Genomic DNA, 10,000 nt, shown 5'->3' on the forward strand with positions numbered 1-10,000 from the left:
TTTCGGACCCCTGGGTGGGCTGCCGGAGCCGCTCGACCTCGCGCGGCGGAGATCTCAGCCGGCCGGCAACACCCACGGCACGGGGGGGGGGGCGCCGGGCACGCGCCCGCCCCCCCCCCCACTCTCTCCCCAAGGAGGCAAGTCCCAATCGGCCCCGGGGTCGGGGAACGCAAAGGGGAAGCGGGACCCAAATCCGCCTGAACGCCGGAGGCCCCCTGCCGCCAGGGCTCCGGCCCGCGAAGGGCCCTTCCCGTCGCGAAGGTGAGCGCCACATCGATCGGAAGGCAAGCGGGGAGCGGGCCCCCCCTCCCTCCGGGGGGCGCCGACAGTCGGAGTTCGCATCCCGGCCACCGGGCCTGCGCCGGGGGTGCGAGGGGACGACGGGGTCCCCGGAGGAGAAGAGCCGGAAAAGGGGGGGGCACGGAGGGCCGAGGGCCGCCCCACCTGCCAACGTGCCCCATTCCCCCCTCGCAAGATCGGGTACAACACTCAGATTGGTCCCCCGGGCTCATCTCTGGTTCTCAGAGGTTCTGAAAAACCTGTCCTCAGAAATCTCCGCGCACCCGTCGGAATGAACTATGTGAAAAATCCAACCGCCATTTTAGCGGGACCAATCTGAAAATCAATCCGACCTCGTGGTTCCCTCGGTCGGCCGAAGGGAGTTTTGGCGACCCCATCCGGACTTCCGTGAGACTGCCGGCCACCAGGTCAACCCGTTACTTTCAATGGGGTTGACCTGGTGGCCGAGCAGGGACTTAGAAATTTTTTCAGCCTTTTTCTGGGGTTGACCTGGTGGCCGAGCAGGGACTTAGCCATTTTTTCAGCCTTTTCCTGGGGTTGACCTGGTGGCCGAGCAGGGACTTAGCCATTTTTTCAGCCTTTTCCTGGGGTTGACCTGGTGGCCGAGCAGGGACTTAGCCATTTTTTCAGCCTTTTCCTGGGGTTGACCTGGTGGCCGAGCAGGGACTTAGAAATTTTTTCAGCCGTTTTTTCCTCCGGGTTGACCTGGTGGCCGAGCAGGGACTTAGTAATTTTTTTCAGCCGTTTTTCCTCCGGGTTGACCTGGTGGCCGAGCAGGGACTTAGAAAATTTTTTTCAGCCGTTTTTCCTCCGGGTTGACCTGGTGGCCGAGCAGGGACTTAGCGATTTTTTTTCAGCCGTTTTTCCTCCGGGTTGACCTGGTGGCCGAGCAGGGACTTAGAAAATTTTTTTCAGCCGTTTTTCCTCCGGGTTGACCTGGTGGCCGAGCAGGGACTTAGCGATTTTTTTTCAGCCGTTTTTCCTCCGGGTTGACCTGGTGGCCGAGCGTCTCGCCATCCGCGGCCGGAGCGAGAGAAGGCCACCAGGCCAGCCTGCGACGCCGCGGCCGTGGATCGGGCCCCTGGAAGTCGGAAAAAAAAATTTTCACCGACCCCCAAAGGGGTGCTGGGGGGACACCCAGACCACTCTCCGGGAAAAAAAAAAAAAAAAACGGAAAAAAGGATCGGGCCCACCCGAGGCAGGGGAGTCACCGGGTCAACCCGGACCCTGTACCCGCAGGAGAGCTCCTCCAGGCCAGCCTGCGACGCCGCGGCCAGGGATCGGGCCCCTGGAGGTCTAAAAAAAAAAATTTCACCGACCGCCAAAGGGGTGCTGGGGGGGCATCCAGAGCACTCTCCGGCCGAAAAGGAAAAAAACCTCGGAAAAAAGGATCGGGCCCACCCGAGGCAGGGGAGTCACCGGGTCAACCCGGCGCCTGTGCCCGAGAGGTCCCGCCGGCCAGCCTGAAACGCCCCGCCAGGGATCGGGGCCCTGGAAGTCTGAAATTTTTTTTCACCGACCCCAAACGGGGTGGCGGGGGAAGGCATCCCTACCACTCTCCGGCCAAAAAATGAAAAAAAAAAAAAACGGAAAAAAGGATCGGGGCCACCCGAGGCAGGGGAGTCACCAGGTCAACCCGGAGCCTGCACCGCGGGCTGGGGCCGGACGGACCCCGATCAGCCCGGGTACCCCTGCCCTGGGGCTCGGGGCTTCCGGACACCAGGTCAACCCGGAGCCTGCACCGCGGGCTGGGGCCGGACGGACCCCGATCAGCCCGGGTACCCCTGCCCTGGGGCTCGGGGCTTCCGGACACCAGGTCAACCCGGAGCCTGCACCGCGGGCTGGAGCCGGACGGACCCCGATCAGCCCGGGTACCCCTGCCCCGGGGCTCGGGGCTTCCGGACACCAGGTCAACCCGGAGCCTGCCCCCCGCGGGCTGGGGCCGGACGGACCCCGCTCCGCCCGGGTCCCCCTGCCGCGGGCTCGGGGCTTCCTTCCCGTCCGGACACCATGTCAAGCCGCAGCCTGCCCCCCGCCGGACAAGCCCCCCAGGCCACCCTGCGACGCCGTGGTCACGGATCGGGACCCTGGAAGTCTTTTTTAAAAATTTTCAGCGACCCCAAAAGGCGATCTGAGGGGCATCCAGAACACTCTCCGGACCCAAAAAAAAAAAAAACGGAAAAAAGGATCGGGGCCACCCGAGGCAGGGGAGTCACCGGGTCAACCCGGCGCCTGTGCCCGAGAGGTCCCGCCGGCCAGCCTGAAACGCCCCGCCAGGGATCGGGGCCCTGGAAGTCTGAAATTTTTTTTCACCGACCCCAAACGGGGTGGCGGGGGAAGGCATCCCTACCACTCTCCGGCCAAAAAATGAAAAAAAAAAAAAAACGGAAAAAAGGATCGGGGCCACCCGAGGCAGGGGAGTCACCGGGTCAACCCGGCGCCTGTGCCCGAGAGGTCCCGCCGGCCAGCCTGAAACGCCCCGCCAGGGATCGGGGCCCTGGAAGTCTGAAATTTTTTTTCACCGACCCCAAACGGGGTGGCGGGGGAAGGCATCCCTACCACTCTCCGGCCAAAAAATGAAAAAAAAAAAAAAACGGAAAAAAGGATCGGGGCCACCCGAGGCAGGGGGAGTCACCGGGTCAACCCGGCGCCTGTGCCCGAGAGGTCCCGCCGGCCAGCCTGAAACGCCCCGCCAGGGATCGGGGCCCTGGAAGTCTGAAATTTTTTTTCACCGACCCCAAACGGGGTGGCGGGGGAAGGCATCCCTACCACTCTCCGGCCAAAAAATGAAAAAAAAAAAAAAACGGAAAAAAGGATCGGGGCCACCCGAGGCAGGTGAGTCACCGGGTCAACCCGGCGCCTGTGCCCGAGAGGTCCCGCCGGCCAGCCTGAAACGCCCCGCCAGGGATCGGGGCCCTGGAAGTCTGAAATTTTTTTTCACCGACCCCAAACGGGGTGGCGGGGGAAGGCATCCCTACCACTCTCCGGCCAAAAAATGAAAAAAAAAAAAAAACGGAAAAAAGGATCGGGGCCACCCGAGGCAGGGGAGTCACCGGGTCAACCCGGCGCCTGTGCCCGAGAGGTCCCGCCGGCCAGCCTGAAACGCCCCGCCAGGGATCGGGGCCCTGGAAGTCTGAAATTTTTTTTCACCGACCCCATACGGGGTGGCGGGGGAAGGCATCCCTACCACTCTCCGGCCAAAAAATGAAAAAAAAAAAAAAAACGGAAAAAAGAATCGGGGCCACCCGAGGCAGGGGAGTCACCGGGTCAACCCGGCGCCTGTGCCCGAGAGGTCCCGCCGGCCAGCCTGAAACGCCCCGCCAGGGATCGGGGCCCTGGAAGTCTGAAATTTTTTTTCACCGACCCCAAACGGGGTGGCGGGGGAAGGCATCCCTACCACTCTCCGGCCAAAAAATGAAAAAAAAAAAAAAACGGAAAAAAGGATCGGGGCCACCCGAGGCAGGGGAGTCACCAGGTCAACCCGGAGCCTGCACCGCGGGCTGGGGCCGGACGGACAGCGATCAGCCCGGGTACCCCTGCCCTGGGGCTCGGGGCTTCCGGACACCAGGTCAACCCGGAGCCTGCACCGCGGGCTGGGGCCGGACGGACCCCGATCAGCCCGGGTACCCCTGCCCTGGGGCTCGGGGCTTCCGGACACCAGGTCAACCCGGAGCCTGCACCGCGGGCTGGGGCCGGACGGACCCCGATCAGCCCGGGTACCCCTGCCCCGGGGCTCGGGGCTTCCGGACACCAGGTCAACCCGGAGCCTTCCCCCCGCGGGCTGGGGCCGGACGGACCCCGCTCCGCCCGGGTCCCCCTGCCGCGGGCTCGGGGCTTCCTTCCCGTCCGGACACCATGTCAAGCCGGAGCCTGCCCCCCGCCGGACAAGCCCCCCAGGCCACCCTGCGACGCCGTGGTCACGGATCGGGACCCTGGAAGTCTTTTTTAAAAATTTTCAGCGACCCCAAAAGGCGATCTGAGGGGCATCCAGACCACTCTCCGGACCCAAAAAAAAAAAAACGGAAAAAAGGATCGGGGCCACCCGAGGCAGGGGAGTCACCGGGTCAACCCGGCGCCTGTGCCCGAGAGGTCCCGCCGGCCAGCCTGAAACGCCCCGCCAGGGATCGGGGCCCTGGAAGTCTGAAATTTTTTTTCACCGACCCCATACGGGGTGGCGGGGGAAGGCATCCCTACCACTCTCCGGCCAAAAAATGAAAAAAAAAAAAAAACGGAAAAAAGGATCGGGGCCACCCGAGGCAGGGGAGTCACCGGGTCAACCCGGCGCCTGTGCCCGAGAGGTCCCGCCGGCCAGCCTGAAACGCCCCGCCAGGGATCGGGGCCCTGGAAGTCTGAAATTTTTTTTCACCGACCCCAAACGGGGTGGCGGGGGAAGGCATCCCTACCACTCTCCGGCCAAAAAATGAAAAAAAAAAAAAACGGGAAAAAGGATCGGGGCCACCCGAGGCAGGGGAGTCAGCGGGTCAACCCGGCGCCTGTGCCCGAGAGGTCCCGCCGGCCAGCCTGAAACGCCCCGCCAGGGATCGGGGCCCTGGAAGTCTGAAATTTTTTTTCAACGACCCCAAACGGGGTGGCGGGGGAAGACATCCCTACCACTCTCCGGCCAAAAAATGAAAAAAAAAAAAACGGAAAAAAGGATCGGGGCCACCCGAGGCAGGGGAGTCACCAGGTCAACCCGGAGCCTGCACCGCGGGCTGGGGCCGGACGGACCCCGATCAGCCCGTGTACCCCTGCCCTGGGGCTCGGGGCTTCCGGACACCAGGTCAACCCGGAGCCTGCACCGCGGGCTGGGGCCGGACGGACCCCGATCAGCCCGGGTACCCCTGCCCCGGGGCTCGGGGCTTCCGGACACCAGGTCAACCCGGAGCCTGCCCCCCGCGGGCTGGGGCCGGACGGACCCCGCTCCGCCCGGGTCCCCCTGCCGCGGGCTCGGGGCTTCCTTTCCGTCCGGACACCATGTCAAGCCGCAGCCTGCCCCCCGCCGGACAAGCCCCCCAGGCCACTCTGCGATGCCGTGGTCAGGGATCGGGACCCTGGAAGTCTTTTTAAAAAATTTTCATCGACCCCAAAAGGGGATCTGAGGGACATCCAGACCACTCTCCGGACCCCCAAAAAAAAAAAAAAAAAAAACGGAAAAAAGGATCGGGCCCACCCGAGGCAGGGGAGTCACTGGTTCAACCCGGAGCCTGTGCAGAGAAGTCCGCCAGGGCAGCCTGAAACGCCGCGGCCAGGGATCGGGCCCCTGGAAGTCTGAATTTTTTTTTCACCGACCCCAAACGGGGTGACGGGGAAGGCATCCCTACCACTCTCCGGCCAAAAAATAAATAAAAAAAAAAAACGGAAAAAAGGATCGGGCCCACCCGAGGCAGGGGAGTCACTGGTTCAACCCGGAGCCTGTGCAGAGAAGTCCGCCAGGCCAGCCTGAAACGCCGCGGCCAGGGATCGGGTCCCTGGAAGTCTGATTTTTTTCCCACCGACCCAAAACGGGGTGGCGGGGGGGAGGCATCGCGACCACTCTCCGGCCAAAAAAGGAAAAAAAAACCGGAAAAAAGGATCGGGGCCACGCGAGGCAGGGGAGTCACCAGGTCAACCCGGAGCCTGCACCGAGGGCTGGGGCCGGACGGACCCCGATCAGCCCGGGTACCCCTGCCCTGGGGCTCGGGGCTTCCGGACACCAGGTCAACCCGGAGCCTGCACCGCGGGCTGGGGCCGGACGGACCCCGCTCAGGCCGGGTACCCGTGCCCCGGGGCTCGGGGCTTCCTTCCCGTCCGGACACCATGTCAACTCTGTGCCTGCCCTCGCCAGATAAGTCCCCCAGACCAGCCTGCGGCGCCGTGGTCAGGGATCGGGACCCTGGAAGTCTGAAAAAAATTTTTCACCGACCCCAAAAGGGGTTCTGGGGGGGCATCCAGACCACTCTCCGGACCCAAAAAAAAAAAAACGGAAAAAAGGATCGGGCCCACCCGAGGCAGGGGAGTCACCGGGTCAATCCGGAGCCTGTGCAGAGAAGTCCGCCAGGCCAGCCTGAAACGCCCCGGTCAGGGATCGGGCCCCTGGAAGTCTGAAACAAAATTTTCAACGACCACAAAAGGGGTGCCGGGGGGGCATCCCGACCACTCTCCGGCCAAAAAACGGAAAAAAAAAAAAACGGAAAAAAAGGATCGGGGCCACCCGAGGCAGGGGAGTCACCAGGTCAACCCGGAGCCTGCAGCGCGAGCTGGGGCCGGTCGGACGCCTTCTCCGTGCGGGTCCCCCTGCCACGGGGTCGGGGCTTCGTTCCCGTCCGGACACCAGGTCAACCCGGAGCCTCCCCCGCGGGCTGGAGCCGGACGGACCCCACTCCACCCGGGTCCCCCTGCCCCGGGGCTCGGGGCTTCCTTCCCGTCCGGCCACCAGGTCAACCCTATACTTTCAATGGGTTGACCTGGTGGCCGGTTTGCTTTTCGGCCACCAGGTCAACCCTATACTTTGAACGGGTTGACCTGGTGGCCGGTTTGTTTTTCGGCCACCAGGTCAACCCTATACTTTCAATGGGTTGACCTGGTGGCCGGTTTGCTTTTCGGCCACCAGGTCAACCCTATACTTTGAACGGGTTGACCTGGTGGCCGGTTTGCTTTTCGGCCACCAGGTCAACCCGGTTCCTGCCCCCGCGGGCTGGGGCTCGGCGGATACCGCTCCGTCCGGGTCCCCTTGCCCCGGGATCGGGGCTTCCTTCCCGTCCGGACACCAGGTCAACCCGGAGCCTCCCCCGCGGGCTGGAGCCGGACAGACCCCGCTCCGCCCGGGTCCCCTTGCCCCGGGCTCGGGGCTTCCTTCCCGTCCGGACACCAGGTCAACCCGGAGCCTCCCCCGCGGGCTGGGGCCGGACGGACCCCGCTCAGGCCGGGTACCCGTGCCCCGGGGCTCGGGGCTTCCTTCCCGTCCGGACACCTTGTCAACCCTGTGCCTGCCCTCGCCAGACAAGTCTCCCAGGCTAGCCTGCGACGCCGTGGTCAGGGATCGGGACCCTGGAAGTCTGAAAAAAAAAATTTCAACGACCGCAAAAGGGGTTCTGGGGGGGCATCCAGACCACTCTCCGGACCCCAAAAAAAAAAAAAAAAAAAAAGCGGAAAAAAGGATCGGGCCCACCCGAGGCAGGGGAGTCACCGGGTCAATCCGGAGCCTGTGCAGAGAAGTCCGCCAGGCCAGCCTGAAACGCCTCGGTCAGGGATCGGGCCCCTGGAAGTCTGAAACAAAATTTTCAACGACCACAAAAGGGGTGCCGGGGGGCCATCCCGACCACTCTCCGGCCAAAAAACGGAAAAAAAAAAAAAACGGAAAAAAAAGGATCGGGGCCACCCGAGGCAGGGGAGTCACCAGGTCAACCCGGAGCCTGCAGCGCGAGCTGGGGCCGGTCGGACGCCTTCTCCGTGCGGGTCCCCCTGCCACGGGGTCGGGGCTTCGTTCCCGTCCGGACACCAGGTCAACCCGGAGCCTCCCCCGCGGCCTGGAGCCGGACGGACCCCACTCCACCCGGGTCCCCCTGCCCCGGGGCTCGGGGCTTCCTTCCCGTCCGGCCACCAGGTCAACCCTATACTTTCAATGGGTTGACCTGGTGGCCGGTTTGCTTTTCGGCCACCAGGTCAACCCTATACTTTGAACGGGTTGACCTGGTGGCCGCTTTGCTTTTCGGCCACCAGGTCAACCCTATACTTTGAACGGGTTTACCTGGTGGCCGCTTTGCTTTTCGGCCACCAGGTCAACCCTATACTTTGAAAGGGGTTTACCTGGTGGCCGGTTTGCTTTTCGGCCACCAGGTCAACCCTATACTTTGAACGGGTTGACCTGGTGGCCGGTTTGTTTTTCGGCCACCAGGTCAACCCTGTACTTTGAACGGGTTTACCTGGTGGCCGGTTTGCTTTTCGGCCACCAGGTCAACCCTATACTTTGAACGGGTTTACCTGGTGGCCGGTTTGCTGTTCGGCCACCAGGTCAACCCTATACTTTGAACGGGTTTACCTGGTGGCCGGTTTGCTTTTTGGCCACCAGGTCAACCCGGTTCCTGCCCCCGCGGGCTGTGGCCGGGCGGACCCCGCTGCGTCCGGGTGCCCCTGCTCCGGGGCCCCGGGCTTAATTCTCCTCCGGCCACCAGGTCAACCCGGTTCCTGCCCCCGCGGGCTGGGGCCGGGCGGACCCCGCTCCGTCCGGGTGCCCCTGCCCCGGGGCCCCGGGCTTAATTCTCCTCCGGCCACCAGGTCAACCCGGTTCCTGCCCCCGCGGGCTGTGGCCGGGCGGACCCCGCTCCGTCCGGGTGCCCCTGCCCCGGGGCCCCGGGCTTAATTCTCCTCCGGCCACCAGGTCAACCCGGTTCCTGCCCCCGCGGGCTGTGGCCGGGCGGACCCCGCTGCGTCCGGGTGCCCCTGCCCCGCGGCCCCGGACTTAATTCTCCTCCGGCCACCAGGTCAACCCGGTTCCTGCCCCCGCGGGCTGGGGCCGGGCGGACCCCGCTCCGTCCGGGTGCCCCTGCCCCGGGGCCCCGGGCTTAATACTCCTCCGGCCACCAGGTCAACCCGGTTCCTGCCCCCGCGGGCTGGGGCCGGGCGGACCCCGCTCCGTCCGTGTGCCCCTGCCCCGGGGCCCCGGGCTTAATTCTCCTCCGGCCACCAGGTCAACCCGGTTCCTGCCCCCGCGGGCTGGGGCCGGGCGGACCCCGCTCCGTCCGGGTGCCCCTGCCCCGGGGCCCCGGGCTTAATTCTCCTCCGGCCACCAGGTCAACCCGGTTCCTGCCCCCGCGGGCTGGGGCCGGGCGGACCCCGCTCCGTCCGGGTGCCCCTGCCCCGGGGCCCCGGGCTTAATTCTCCTCCGGCCACCAGGTCAACCCGGTTCCTACCCCCGCGGGCTGGGGCCGGGCGGACCCCGCTCCGTCCGGGTGCCCCTGCCCCGGGGCCCCGGGCTTAATTCTCCTCCGGCCACCAGGTCAACCCGGTTCCTGCCCCCGCGGGCTGGGGCCGGGCGGACCCCGCTCCGTCCGGGTGCCCCTGCCCCGGGGCCCCGGGCTTAATTCTCCTCCGGCCACCAGGTCAACCCGGTTCCTGCCCCCGCGGGCTGGGGCCGGGCGGACCCCGCTCCGTCCGGGTGCCCCTGCCCCGGGCTTAATACTCCTCCGGCCACCAGGTCAACCCGGTTCCTGCCCCCGCGGGCTGTGGCCGGGCGGACCCCGCTCCGTCCGGGTGCCCCTGCCCCGGGCTTAATACTCCTCCGGCCACCAGGTCAACCCGGTTCCTGCCCCCGCGGGCTGGGGCCGGGCGGACCCCGCTCCGTCCGGGTGCCCCTGCCCCGGGGCCCCGGGCTTAATTCTCCTCCGGCCACCAGGTCAACCCGGTTCCTGCCCCCGCGGGCTGGGGCCGGGCGGACCCCGCTCCGTCCGGGTGCCCCTGCCCCGGGGCCCCGGGCTTAATTCTCCTCCGGCCACCAGGTCAACCCGGTTCCTGCCCCCGCGGGCTGTGGCCGGGCGGACCCCGCTCCGTCCGGGTGCCCCTGCCCCGGGGCCCCGGGCTTAATTCTCCTCCGGCCACCAGGTCAACCCGGTTCCTGCCCCCGCGGGCTGTGGCCGGGCGGACCCCGCTGCGTCCGGGTGCCCCTGCCCCGCGGCCCCGGACTTAATTCTCCTCCGGCCACCAGGTCAACCCGGTTCCTGCCCCC

Source organism: Lepidochelys kempii, unplaced genomic scaffold, assembly GCF_965140285.1.
Source record: "Lepidochelys kempii isolate rLepKem1 unplaced genomic scaffold, rLepKem1.hap1 scaffold_83, whole genome shotgun sequence".
Taxonomy (NCBI): Eukaryota; Metazoa; Chordata; order Testudines; family Cheloniidae; genus Lepidochelys; species Lepidochelys kempii.